Raw genomic sequence first — 12,376 nt, forward strand, 5'->3', positions numbered from 1 at the left:
TCTCTAGCCCCTGGCTTGGGACTCACCCTCACTGGCTGAGGAGTGAAGTTCTGCATACCAACGTTGCATAGAAGGTATGTTTGTGATTGGTTTGAGATGGGTGGGAGGTCAAGAGCAGGGAAAAGCAAGTCACTTTCACTTCTAGTCTCCTCTTCTATGCCTACCTGCCGTTCACTCACTCTGTCTTTGTTTCATTCTCTCCTTCCTCAACACCCCATCTCACTCACTCGCTCTATCATTTGTGCTCTTTCCCCTTGCTCTTCATTTCATAGTGGAAACATCTCTTGAATGGATCATTAGAAAATGAGGTTACATAAAATTAAAAATCTACTTATTGGAAACCAAAAATATCACAAGACTGAATGTAAGCCATTTCTTCAATAAAAGGGATTTTTTAGGCACCCCCAAAAAACACATAAAACACCACTAGTGCTAGAAGAATATTATAAGAGCTTGAAGACAGAATTGGGCAAATTCATTTGCAGTTGAAACTGAAGTTTGGTACTTATTCAGATATTATATGCACTGCCAATTTTTAGCTGAGATTCTGAAGGAACGCAGAGACAAAATGGACTTAAAGTTTTGTCAGAAGTGAGATTCGAACCCACGCCTCAAGGAGAGACTGCGGCCTTAACGCAGCGCCTTAGACCACTCGGCCATCCTGACCACATGTTGCTTGTTCATCTACATAGTGAGAAAGATAGTGTGAACAAAAAAAACACACATCTTAGGCCATGAGTGGCTATAGCAAGAAAAAAACTCACTGCACTTTTCCAAAAAGACAACCATATAAGCCCATGTGAGGGAAATGATCTGATTTTCTCCCTCAAGAAAAAAGAAGATTAAACACAGGTTTGTCAGAAGTGGGATTTGAACCCACGCCTCCAGAAGAGACTGCGACCTGAACGCAGCGCCTTAGACCACTCGGCCATCCTGACTTGCATTTGCAGCACCTTCCACAAGCCAGACAGCCATGCAAGTTTGGTACCGAAAAGGCATGCCCTCAATTTATTTATCCCATTATAAGCATTTCCAACAGATCTTTGAACAATCCATACAGAGCAGTACCTATGAAGAACTCTTTAGACCTTTAAAGCGTACAAAGAGAAAGTGCTATTCACCAGCCACTTGAACGGCGCAAAGCTGCTTTGAAATTGAGTCAACAGCCACATCTTGGCTGACTAAAGCAAATTCAACAAGGGAGCTCAATGTCACAACATAGGGTGGAATACACAAATCTAAGCAGCCCCTGATCACAGCCCTGAGGACATTGCTGTAAGTGTGCTGGAGTACAGCTGTCTACCAGGTGCTTGGCATTCTTCCAAATTTGCATGGCCTGTCTGGCCAGGGAATACAAGAGCATGACTCTTCTAGATGAGCTCTTACATGGGTCCTAAGCTCATTTGGTAAGGATTGCACTTTATCAGCAAGACTTTGTACAACAGAAATATATGAGAAACCCAAGCTCTCTTGACTAGACGAGGACGGAATAACGTCCCAGGTGAAGACGAACAGATGCAACTTCCATCAGATGTTATCCTGATGAAGAAGATTATATCTCCAAAAGTCATTTCAGAAGTGGGATTTCGAACCCACGCCTCCAGAGGAGACTGCAGCCTAAACACAGTGCCTTAGACCACTCGGCCATCCTGACAGTGAAGAGTCCTAAGAAATGTATAAAAGTCACTCAGAAATTTCTGCGTCCATGCAAGCTTGAAATAATTTCAACCTTCAAACACAAGGTGCAACTTTTTGCACAGGACAATAAACACAGAAGATCACATATGAAAGCATTTCATTTCACAGGTGTACTTTTTTTAATGCTTTTAGAATAACTTATACCTCTCACCAGCTATTTAGGGTTCTGTATCCTACTCACAAAATTATCTTGCCTGCGACCTCTCTCTTTATACACAAACAACTATTGCTCAGGAAGTAGGAAGGCAGAAGGTGGGGCAGTTTATGCAAATTTATGCTGTCAATGTGCCTTGCAGATTCATGCAGAATTTCTAGATCCTTGATGGAAACAAGAGAGCAGGCCTTGTTTCAGATCAACTGTCCCTAGCAAGGAACGTCTGAGTACATCCATTCTTTTGCTCTCTAGCCCCTGGCTTGGGACTCACCCTCACCGGCTGAGGAGTGAAGTTCTGCATACCAACGTTGCATAGAAGGTATGTTTGTGATTGGTTTGAGATGGGTGGGAGGTCAAGAGCAGGGAAAAGCAAGTCACCTTCACTTCTAGTCTCCTCTTCTATGCCTACCTGCCGTTCACTCACTCTGTCTTTGTTTCATTCTCTCCTTCCTCAACACCCCATCTCACTCACTGGCTCTATCATTTGTGCTCTTTCCCCTTGCTCTTCATTTCATAGTGGAAACATCTCTTGAATGGATCATTAGAAAATGAGGTTACATAAAATTAAAAATCTACTTATTGGAAACCAAAAATATCACAAGACTGAATGTAAGCCATTTCTTCAATAAAAGGGATTTTTTAGGCACCCCCCAAAAAACACATAAAACACCACTAGTGCTAGAAGAATATTATACGAGCTTGAAGACAGAATTGGGCAAATTCATTTGCAGTTGAAACTGAAGTTTGGTACTTATTCAGATATTATATGCACTGCCAATTTTTAGCTGAGATTCTGAAGGAACGCAGAGACAAAATGGACTTAAAGTTTTGTCAGAAGTGGGTTTGGAACCCACGCCTCCAGGAGAGACTGCGGCCTTAATGCAGTGCCTTAGACCACTCGGTCATCCTGACCACATGTTGCTTGTTCATCTACATAGTGAGAAAGATAGTGTGAACAAAAAAACACACATCTTAGGCCATGAGTGGCTATAGCAAGAAAAAAACTCACTGCACTTTTCCAAAAAGACAACCATATAAGCCCATGTGAGGGAAATGATCTGATTTTCTCCCTCAAGAAAAAAGAAGATTAAACACAGGTTTGTCAGAAGTGAGATTTGAACCCACGCCTCCAGAAGAGACTGCGACCTGAACGCAGCGCCTTAGACCACTCGGCCATCCTGACTTGCATTTGCAGCACCTTCCACAAGCCAGACAGCCATGCAAGTTTGGTACCGAAAAGGCATGCCCTCAATTTATTTATCCCATTATAAGCATTTCCAACAGATCTTTGAACAATCCATACAGAGCAGTACCTATGAAGAACTCTTTAGACCTTTAAAGCGTACAAAGAGAAAGTGCTATTCACCAGCCAATTGAACGGCGCAAAGCTGCTTTGAAATTGAGTCAACAGCCACATCTTGGCTGACTAAAGCAAATTCAACAAGGGAGCTCAATGTCACAACATAGGGTGGTATACGCAAATCTAAGCAGCCCCTGATCACAGCCCTGAGGACATTGCTGTAAGTGTGCTGGAGTACAGCTGTCTACCAGGTGCTTGGCATTCTTCCAAATTTGCATGGCCTGTCTGGCCAGGGAATACAAGAGCATGACTCTTCTAGATGAGCTCTTACATGGGTCCTAAGCTCATTTGATAAGGATTGCACTTTATCAGCAAGACTTTGTACAACAGAAATATATGAGAAACCCAAGCTCTCTTGACTAGACGAGGACGGAATAACGTCCCAGGTGAAGACGAACAGATGCAACTTCCATCAGATGTTATCCTGATGAAGAAGATTATATCTCCAAAAGTCATGTCAGAAGTGGGATTCGAACCCACGCCTCCAGAGGAGACTGCGGCCTAAACACAGCGCCTTAGACCACTCAGCCATCCTGACAGTGGAGAGTCCTAAGAAATGTATAAAAGTCACTCAGAAATTTCTGCGTCCATGCAAGCTTGAAATAATTTCAACCTTCAAACACAAGGTGCAACTTTTTGCACAGGACAATAAACACAGAAGATCACATATGAAAGCATTTCATTTCACAGGTGTACTGTTTTTATGCTTTTAGAATAACTTATACCTCTCACCAGCTATTTAGGGTTCTGTATCCTACTCACAAAATTACCTTGCCTGCGACCTCTCTCTTTATACACAAACAACTACTGCTCAGGAAGTAGGAAGGCAGAAGGTGGGGCAGTTTATGAAAATGTATGCTGTCAATGTGCCTTGCAGATTCATGCAGAATTTCTAGATCCTTGCTGGAAACAAGAGAGCAGGCCTTGTTTCAGATCAACTGTCCCTAGCAAGGAACGTCTGAGCACATCCATTCTTTTGCTCTCTAGCCCCTGGCTTGGGACTCACCCTCACTGGCTGAGGAGTGAAGTTCTGCATACCAACGTTGCATAGAAGGTATGTTTGTGATTGGTTTGAGATGGGTGGGAGGTCAAGAGCAGGGAAAAGCAAGTCACTTTCACTTCTAGTCTCCTCTTCTATGCCTACCTGCCGTTCACTCACTCTGTCTTTGTTTCATTCTCTCCTTCCTCAACACCCCATCTCACTCACTCGCTCTATCATTTGTGCTCTTTCCCCTTGCTCTTCATTTCATAGTGGAAACATCTCTTGAATGGATCATTAGAAAATGAGGTTACATAAAATTAAAAATCTACTTATTGGAAACCAAAAATATCACAAGACTGAATGTAAGCCATTTCTTCAATAAAAGGGATTTTTTAGGCACCCCCAAAAAACACATAAAACACCACTAGTGCTAGAAGAATATTATAAGAGCTTGAAGACAGAATTGGGCAAATTCATTTGCAGTTGAAACTGAAGTTTGGTACTTATTCAGATATTATATGCACTGCCAATTTTTAGCTGAGATTCTGAAGGAACGCAGAGACAAAATGGACTTAAAGTTTTGTCAGAAGTGAGATTCGAACCCACGCCTCCAGGAGAGACTGCGGCCTTAACGCTGCGCCTTAGACCACTCGGCCATCCTGACCACATGTTGCTTGTTCATCTACATAGTGAGAAAGATAGTGTGAACAAAAAAAACACACATCTTAGGCCACGAGTGGCTATAGCAAGAAAAAAACTCACTGCACTTTTCCAAAAAGACAACCATATAAGCCCATGTGAGGGAAATGATCTGATTTTCTCCCTCAAGAAAAAAGAAGATTAAACACAGGTTTGTCAGAAGTGGGATTTGAACCCACGCCTCCAGAAGAGACTGCGACCTGAACGCAGCGCCTTAGACCACTCGGCCATCCTGACTTGCATTTGCAGCACCTTCCACAAGCCAGACAGCCATGCAAGTTTGGTACCGAAAAGGCATGCCCTCAATTTATTTATCCCATTATAAGCATTTCCAACAGATCTTTGAACAATCCATACAGAGCAGTACCTATGAAGAACTCTTTAGACCTTTAAAGCGTACAAAGAGAAAGTGCTATTCACCAGCCACTTGAACGGCGCAAAGCTGCTTTGAAATTGAGTCAACAGCCACATCTTGGCTGACTAAAGCAAATTCAACAAGGGAGCTCAATGTCACAACATAGGGTGGAATACACAAATCTAAGCAGCCCCTGATCACAGCCCTGAGGACATTGCTGTAAGTGTGCTGGAGTACAGCTGTCTACCAGGTGCTTGGCGTTCTTCCAAATTTGCATGGCCTGTCTGGCCAGGGAATACAAGAGCATGACTCTTCTAGATGAGCTCTTACATGGGTCCTAAGCTCATTTGGTAAGGATTGCACTTTATCAGCAAGACTTTGTACAACAGAAATATATGAGAAACCCAAGCTCTCTTGACTAGACGAGGACGGAATAACGTCCCAGGTGAAGACGAACAGATGCAACTTCCATCAGATGTTATCCTGATGAAGAAGATTATATCTCCAAAAGTCATTTCAGAAGTGGGATTTCGAACCCACGCCTCCAGAGGAGACTGCAGCCTAAACACAGTGCCTTAGACCACTCGGCCATCCTGACAGTGAAGAGTCCTAAGAAATGTATAAAAGTCACTCAGAAATTTCTGCGTCCATGCAAGCTTGAAATAATTTCAACCTTCAAACACAAGGTGCAACTTTTTGCACAGGACAATAAACACAGAAGATCACATATGAAAGCATTTCATTTCACAGGTGTACTTTTTTTAATGCTTTTAGAATAACTTATACCTCTCACCAGCTATTTAGGGTTCTGTATCCTACTCACAAAATTATCTTGCCTGCGACCTCTCTCTTTATACACAAACAACTATTGCTCAGGAAGTAGGAAGGCAGAAGGTGGGGCAGTTTATGCAAATTTATGCTGTCAATGTGCCTTGCAGATTCATGCAGAATTTCTAGATCCTTGCTGGAAACAAGAGAGCAGGCCTTGTTTCAGATCAACTGTCCCTAGCAAGGAACGTCTGAGTACATCCATTCTTTTGCTCTCTAGCCCCTGGCTTGGGACTCACCCTCACTGGCTGAGGAGTGAAGTTCTGCATACCAACGTTGCATAGAAGGTATGTTTGTGATTGGTTTGAGATGGGTGGGAGGTCAAGAGCAGGGAAAAGCAAGTCACCTTCACTTCTAGTCTCCTCTTCTATGCCTACCTGCCGTTCACTCACTCTGTCTTTATTTCATTCTCTCCTTCCTCAACACCCCATCTCACTCACTGGCTCTATCATTTGTGCTCTTTCCCCTTGCTCTTCATTTCATAGTGGAAACATCTCTTGAATGGATCATTAGAAAATGAGGTTACATAAAATTAAAAATCTACTTATTGGAAACCAAAAATATCACAAGACTGAATGTAAGCCATTTCTTCAATAAAAGGGATTTTTTAGGCACCCCCCAAAAAACACATAAAACACCACTAGTGCTAGAAGAATATTATACGAGCTTGAAGACAGAATTGGGCAAATTCATTTGCAGTTGAAACTGAAGTTTGGTACTTATTCAGATATTATATGCACTGCCAATTTTTAGCTGAGATTCTGAAGGAACGCAGTGTCAAAATGAACTTAAAGTTTTGTCAGAAGTGGGATTCGAACCCACGCCTCCAGGAGAGACTGCGGCCTTAACGCAGCGCCTTAGACCACTCGGCCATCCTGACAACATGTTGCTTGTTCATCTACATAGTGAGAAAGATAGTGTGAACAAAAAAACACACATCTTAGGCCATGAGTGGCTATAGCAAGAAAAAAACTCACTGCACTTTTCCAAAAAGACAACCATATAAGCCCATGTGAGGGAAATGATCTGATTTTCTCCCTCAAGAAAAAAGAAGATTAAACACAGGTTTGTCAGAAGTGAGATTTGAACCCACGCCTCCAGAAGAGACTGCGACCTGAACGCAGCGCCTTAGACCACTCGGCCATCCTGACTTGCATTTGCAGCACCTTCCACAAGCCAGACAGCCATGCAAGTTTGGTACCGAAAAGGCATGCCCTCAATTTATTTATCCCATTATAAGCATTTCCAACAGATCTTTGAACAATCCATACAGAGCAGTACCTATGAAGAACTCTTTAGACCTTTAAAGCGTACAAAGAGAAAGTGCTATTCACCAGCCAATTGAACGGCGCAAAGCTGCTTTGAAATTGAGTCAACAGCCACATCTTGGCTGACTAAAGCAAATTCAACAAGGGAGCTCAATGTCACAACATAGGGTGGTATACGCAAATCTAAGCAGCCCCTGATCACAGCCCTGAGGACATTGCTGTAAGTGTGCTGGAGTACAGCTGTCTACCAGGTGCTTGGCATTCTTCCAAATTTGCATGGCCTGTCTGGCCAGGGAATACAAGAGCATGACTCTTCTAGATGAGCTCTTACATGGGTCCTAAGCTCATTTGATAAGGATTGCACTTTATCAGCAAGACTTTGTACAACAGAAATATATGAGAAACCCAAGCTCTCTTGACTAGACGAGGACGGAATAACGTCCCAGGTGAAGACGAACAGATGCAACTTCCATCAGATGTTATCCTGATGAAGAAGATTATATCTCCAAAAGTCATGTCAGAAGTGGGATTCGAACCCACGCCTCCAGAGAAGACTGCGGCCTAAACACAGCGCCTTAGACCACTCAGCCATCCTGACAGCGGAGAGTCCTAAGAAATGTATAAAAGTCACTCAGAAATTTCTGCGTCCATGCAAGCTTGAAATAATTTCAACCTTCAAACACAAGGTGCAACTTTTTGCACAGGACAATAAACACAGAAGATCACATATGAAAGCATTTCATTTCACAGGTGTACTGTTTTTATGCTTTTAGAATAACTTATACCTCTCACCAGCTATTTAGGGTTCTGTATCCTACTCACAAAATTACCTTGCCTGCGACCTCTCTCTTTATACACAAACAACTACTGCTCAGGAAGTAGGAAGGCAGAAGGTGGGGCAGTTTATGAAAATGTATGCTGTCAATGTGCCTTGCAGATTCATGCAGAATTTCTAGATCCTTGCTGGAAACAAGAGAGCAGGCCTTGTTTCAGATCAACTGTCCCTAGCAAGGAACGTCTGAGCACATCCATTCTTTTGCTCTCTAGCCCCTGGCTTGGGACTCACCCTCACTGGCTGAGGAGTGAAGTTCTGCATACCAACGTTGCATAGAAGGTATGTTTGTGATTGGTTTGAGATGGGTGGGAGGTCAAGAGCAGGGAAAAGCAAGTCACTTTCACTTCTAGTCTCCTCTTCTATGCCTACCTGCCGTTCACTCACTCTGTCTTTGTTTCATTCTCTCCTTCCTCAACACCCCATCTCACTCACTCGCTCTATCATTTGTGCTCTTTCCCCTTGCTCTTCATTTCATAGTGGAAACATCTCTTGAATGGATCATTAGAAAATGAGGTTACATAAAATTAAAAATCTACTTATTGGAAACCAAAAATATCACAAGACTGAATGTAAGCCATTTCTTCAATAAAAGGGATTTTTTAGGCACCCCCAAAAAACACATAAAACACCACTAGTGCTAGAAGAATATTATAAGAGCTTGAAGACAGAATTGGGCAAATTCATTTGCAGTTGAAACTGAAGTTTGGTACTTATTCAGATATTATATGCACTGCCAATTTTTAGCTGAGATTCTGAAGGAACGCAGAGACAAAATGGACTTAAAGTTTTGTCAGAAGTGAGATTCGAACCCACGCCTCAAGGAGAGACTGCGGCCTTAACGCAGCGCCTTAGACCACTCGGCCATCCTGACCACATGTTGCTTGTTCATCTACATAGTGAGAAAGATAGTGTGAACAAAAAAAACACACATCTTAGGCCATGAGTGGCTATAGCAAGAAAAAAACTCACTGCACTTTTCCAAAAAGACAACCATATAAGCCCATGTGAGGGAAATGATCTGATTTTCTCCCTCAAGAAAAAAGAAGATTAAACACAGGTTTGTCAGAAGTGGGATTTGAACCCACGCCTCCAGAAGAGACTGCGACCTGAACGCAGCGCCTTAGACCACTCGGCCATCCTGACTTGCATTTGCAGCACCTTCCACAAGCCAGACAGCCATGCAAGTTTGGTACCGAAAAGGCATGCCCTCAATTTATTTATCCCATTATAAGCATTTCCAACAGATCTTTGAACAATCCATACAGAGCAGTACCTATGAAGAACTCTTTAGACCTTTAAAGCGTACAAAGAGAAAGTGCTATTCACCAGCCACTTGAACGGCGCAAAGCTGCTTTGAAATTGAGTCAACAGCCACATCTTGGCTGACTAAAGCAAATTCAACAAGGGAGCTCAATGTCACAACATAGGGTGGAATACACAAATCTAAGCAGCCCCTGATCACAGCCCTGAGGACATTGCTGTAAGTGTGCTGGAGTACAGCTGTCTACCAGGTGCTTGGCATTCTTCCAAATTTGCATGGCCTGTCTGGCCAGGGAATACAAGAGCATGACTCTTCTAGATGAGCTCTTACATGGGTCCTAAGCTCATTTGGTAAGGATTGCACTTTATCAGCAAGACTTTGTACAACAGAAATATATGAGAAACCCAAGCTCTCTTGACTAGACGAGGACGGAATAACGTCCCAGGTGAAGACGAACAGATGCAACTTCCATCAGATGTTATCCTGATGAAGAAGATTATATCTCCAAAAGTCATTTCAGAAGTGGGATTTCGAACCCACGCCTCCAGAGGAGACTGCAGCCTAAACACAGTGCCTTAGACCACTCGGCCATCCTGACAGTGAAGAGTCCTAAGAAATGTATAAAAGTCACTCAGAAATTTCTGCGTCCATGCAAGCTTGAAATAATTTCAACCTTCAAACACAAGGTGCAACTTTTTGCACAGGACAATAAACACAGAAGATCACATATGAAAGCATTTCATTTCACAGGTGTACTTTTTTTTATGCTTTTAGAATAACTTATACCTCTCACCAGCTATTTAGGGTTCTGTATCCTACTCACAAAATTATCTTGCCTGCGACCTCTCTCTTTATACACAAACAACTATTGCTCAGGAAGTAGGAAGGCAGAAGGTGGGGCAGTTTATGCAAATTTATGCTGTCAATGTGCCTTGCAGATTCATGCAGAATTTCTAGATCCTTGATGGAAACAAGAGAGCAGGCCTTGTTTCAGATCAACTGTCCCTAGCAAGGAACGTCTGAGTACATCCATTCTTTTGCTCTCTAGCCCCTGGCTTGGGACTCACCCTCACCGGCTGAGGAGTGAAGTTCTGCATACCAACGTTGCATAGAAGGTATGTTTGTGATTGGTTTGAGATGGGTGGGAGGTCAAGAGCAGGGAAAAGCAAGTCACCTTCACTTCTAGTCTCCTCTTCTATGCCTACCTGCCGTTCACTCACTCTGTCTTTGTTTCATTCTCTCCTTCCTCAACACCCCATCTCACTCACTGGCTCTATCATTTGTGCTCTTTCCCCTTGCTCTTCATTTCATAGTGGAAACATCTCTTGAATGGATCATTAGAAAATGAGGTTACATAAAATTAAAAATCTACTTATTGGAAACCAAAAATATCACAAGACTGAATGTAAGCCATTTCTTCAATAAAAGGGATTTTTTAGGCACCCCCCAAAAAACACATAAAACACCACTAGTGCTAGAAGAATATTATACGAGCTTGAAGACAGAATTGGGCAAATTCATTTGCAGTTGAAACTGAAGTTTGGTACTTATTCAGATATTATATGCACTGCCAATTTTTAGCTGAGATTCTGAAGGAACGCAGAGACAAAATGGACTTAAAGTTTTGTCAGAAGTGGGTTTGGAACCCACGCCTCCAGGAGAGACTGCGGCCTTAATGCAGTGCCTTAGACCACTCGGTCATCCTGACCACATGTTGCTTGTTCATCTACATAGTGAGAAAGATAGTGTGAACAAAAAAACACACATCTTAGGCCATGAGTGGCTATAGCAAGAAAAAAACTCACTGCACTTTTCTAAAAAGACAACCATATAAGCCCATGTGAGGGAAATGATCTGATTTTCTCCCTCAAGAAAAAAGAAGATTAAACACAGGTTTGTCAGAAGTGAGATTTGAACCCACGCCTCCAGAAGAGACTGCGACCTGAACGCAGCGCCTTAGACCACTCGGCCATCCTGACTTGCATTTGCAGCACCTTCCACAAGCCAGACAGCCATGCAAGTTTGGTACCGAAAAGGCATGCCCTCAATTTATTTATCCCATTATAAGCATTTCCAACAGATCTTTGAACAATCCATACAGAGCAGTACCTATGAAGAACTCTTTAGACCTTTAAAGCGTACAAAGAGAAAGTGCTATTCACCAGCCAATTGAACGGCGCAAAGCTGCTTTGAAATTGAGTCAACAGCCACATCTTGGCTGACTAAAGCAAATTCAACAAGGGAGCTCAATGTCACAACATAGGGTGGTATACGCAAATCTAAGCAGCCCCTGATCACAGCCCTGAGGACATTGCTGTAAGTGTGCTGGAGTACAGCTGTCTACCAGGTGCTTGGCATTCTTCCAAATTTGCATGGCCTGTCTGGCCAGGGAATACAAGAGCATGACTCTTCTAGATGAGCTCTTACATGGGTCCTAAGCTCATTTGATAAGGATTGCACTTTATCAGCAAGACTTTGTACAACAGAAATATATGAGAAACCCAAGCTCTCTTGACTAGACGAGGACGGAATAACGTCCCAGGTGAAGACGAACAGATGCAACTTCCATCAGATGTTATCCTGATGAAGAAGATTATATCTCCAAAAGTCATGTCAGAAGTGGGATTCGAACCCACGCCTCCAGAGGAGACTGCGGCCTAAACACAGCGCCTTAGACCACTCAGCCATCCTGACAGTGGAGAGTCCTAAGAAATGTATAAAAGTCACTCAGAAATTTCTGCGTCCATGCAAGCTTGAAATAATTTCAACCTTCAAACACAAGGTGCAACTTTTTGCACAGGACAATAAACACAGAAGATCACATATGAAAGCATTTCATTTCACAGGTGTACTGTTTTTATGCTTTTAGAATAACTTATACCTCTCACCAGCTATTTAGGGTTCTGTATCCTACTCACAAAATTACCTTGCCTGCG

General features: G+C 42.7%; 12 non-coding genes across 12 annotated transcripts; all 12 read right to left on the reverse strand.

Moving 5' to 3' along the window:
- Nucleotides 1–583: 583 nt before the first annotated feature.
- On the reverse strand, nucleotides 584–666 carry TRNAL-AAG (transfer RNA leucine (anticodon AAG)). Its single transcript has one exon. It is a non-coding gene; the product is annotated as a tRNA-Leu (tRNA).
- A 189-nt stretch (nucleotides 667–855) lies between these two features.
- TRNAL-CAG (transfer RNA leucine (anticodon CAG)) lies at nucleotides 856–938 on the reverse strand. Its single transcript has one exon. It is a non-coding gene; the product is annotated as a tRNA-Leu (tRNA).
- A 2,014-nt stretch (nucleotides 939–2,952) lies between these two features.
- On the reverse strand, nucleotides 2,953–3,035 carry TRNAL-CAG (transfer RNA leucine (anticodon CAG)). Its single transcript has one exon. It is a non-coding gene; the product is annotated as a tRNA-Leu (tRNA).
- Nucleotides 3,036–3,667: 632 nt separating this feature from the next.
- Nucleotides 3,668–3,750, reverse strand: TRNAL-UAG (transfer RNA leucine (anticodon UAG)). The gene has a single exon. It is a non-coding gene; the product is annotated as a tRNA-Leu (tRNA).
- Nucleotides 3,751–5,047: 1,297 nt separating this feature from the next.
- Nucleotides 5,048–5,130, reverse strand: TRNAL-CAG (transfer RNA leucine (anticodon CAG)). Its single transcript has one exon. It is a non-coding gene; the product is annotated as a tRNA-Leu (tRNA).
- A 1,743-nt stretch (nucleotides 5,131–6,873) lies between these two features.
- On the reverse strand, nucleotides 6,874–6,956 carry TRNAL-AAG (transfer RNA leucine (anticodon AAG)). The gene has a single exon. It is a non-coding gene; the product is annotated as a tRNA-Leu (tRNA).
- Nucleotides 6,957–7,144: 188 nt separating this feature from the next.
- On the reverse strand, nucleotides 7,145–7,227 carry TRNAL-CAG (transfer RNA leucine (anticodon CAG)). Its single transcript has one exon. It is a non-coding gene; the product is annotated as a tRNA-Leu (tRNA).
- Nucleotides 7,228–7,859: 632 nt separating this feature from the next.
- TRNAL-UAG (transfer RNA leucine (anticodon UAG)) lies at nucleotides 7,860–7,942 on the reverse strand. The gene has a single exon. It is a non-coding gene; the product is annotated as a tRNA-Leu (tRNA).
- Nucleotides 7,943–8,967: 1,025 nt separating this feature from the next.
- Nucleotides 8,968–9,050, reverse strand: TRNAL-AAG (transfer RNA leucine (anticodon AAG)). The gene has a single exon. It is a non-coding gene; the product is annotated as a tRNA-Leu (tRNA).
- Nucleotides 9,051–9,239: 189 nt separating this feature from the next.
- Nucleotides 9,240–9,322, reverse strand: TRNAL-CAG (transfer RNA leucine (anticodon CAG)). Its single transcript has one exon. It is a non-coding gene; the product is annotated as a tRNA-Leu (tRNA).
- Nucleotides 9,323–11,336: 2,014 nt separating this feature from the next.
- Nucleotides 11,337–11,419, reverse strand: TRNAL-CAG (transfer RNA leucine (anticodon CAG)). The gene has a single exon. It is a non-coding gene; the product is annotated as a tRNA-Leu (tRNA).
- Nucleotides 11,420–12,051: 632 nt separating this feature from the next.
- TRNAL-UAG (transfer RNA leucine (anticodon UAG)) lies at nucleotides 12,052–12,134 on the reverse strand. The gene has a single exon. It is a non-coding gene; the product is annotated as a tRNA-Leu (tRNA).
- Between the last annotated feature and the right edge of the window lie 242 nt (nucleotides 12,135–12,376).

This window comes from Lissotriton helveticus, chromosome 8 (assembly GCF_964261635.1).
Source record: "Lissotriton helveticus chromosome 8, aLisHel1.1, whole genome shotgun sequence".
Lineage (NCBI taxonomy): Eukaryota > Metazoa > Chordata > Amphibia > Caudata > Salamandridae > Lissotriton > Lissotriton helveticus.